Source organism: Neltuma alba, unplaced genomic scaffold, assembly GCF_004799145.2.
Source record: "Neltuma alba isolate B1F8T4 unplaced genomic scaffold, ASM479914v2 tig00010929_pilon, whole genome shotgun sequence".
In the NCBI taxonomy this organism is placed as follows: domain Eukaryota; kingdom Viridiplantae; phylum Streptophyta; class Magnoliopsida; order Fabales; family Fabaceae; genus Neltuma; species Neltuma alba.
In genome coordinates, this window is record NW_021635704.1 from 296,557 (window position 1) to 297,778 (window position 1,222).

The window sequence follows — 1,222 nt, forward strand, 5'->3', positions numbered from 1 at the left end:
TCCTTGATCTCTCTCGTGGCTGTTATGTTTTAAACATGTTCACAATTGATATGTGTATTGTTGATGGTTAATAAATAAATAAAAAATGTATATGTGCATACCGGGGCTGTTAAATCTAAAATTTAGTACTATCTCGAGAAATCAAGAGAACTAATTTAACTATTGAAGTAGACTTGTTACCTATCCGCCATATTATCTATGACAATAGTGACATAACTGGGATTATTCAACCGTTCTACCCAATATATTGATTACTGAAAATAGTTTAACGTACGACTTGAAACGTAGAAGATACCTATTTCAAAAGTCCAAAAGTATGACTAAGGGTGTGTTTGTGATGCCGGTTGTGCCCCCAAACATACATCCCAACGGGAGAAGCTGAAGGTGTGGGAAAAAAAGATGTTTGGGTCCACAGTTGAGGATTTGACTTTTGGCCTTCAAATGAATTTCTACTATAAGCTCCTTTGAGTTGCTTTTTTCCAATTGACAGGGTGTTCAATAATACTGTTAGAGCATTAATTGCATTTTAAAATTTGTCACCTATCCTGACCCTCTCTTGCATGTATTTTCTCTCACCTGAGGGTAAGGAAAAAAAACAAAGACAAATAAATCGAACAGAGGCATGCCACCACATCTCCCTAGCGTCTTTTGTCATCTCCCCACCATGTCTGCCTGTCTTCTGCTGTGTCTTGCCATTTTTCGCCATATCCTCATTCTGGTTCTTGTGTGGGAATCGCTGCACTGTGGTCTTCATCCGTTTGTTGGTGTTATCCGTTTGGTTACTTCTTCTTCAATTTAGTTCATTTGTTGCAAGCATTGGTCGCCATCCATTCTGTCACTGCCGCGAGATCTCCTCTACTCCTGATCTATGCTGGTGACGGTCTCCTTTGTTCACCTGGTGAGAGATCAATAATTACCCAAATCTACTCATTTTTCTGCTTCTTCTTGGCTGCTACTGGATTCTTGGTTGCTCATTTTTTGAACCTAACCTGTGCTTCTTTCATGTTCTGTTCTAGTTCTCTTCTTGGGTAGGTAGATTCCATTTCTCTGTGTCTTTGATTGCTTGGTTTTTGATTCCTGTACCTCTAGGTAGCTTGGTTACATGGACAGAAGCCCCATCTACCATGTCCTTTCTTGTTTGATTTTTTTGACCATTCCCCCTTCCACATGTGCATGTCGTTGTGGTTTCTAGTTGGAAGATGACTTTTTTTTTTGAGGAATC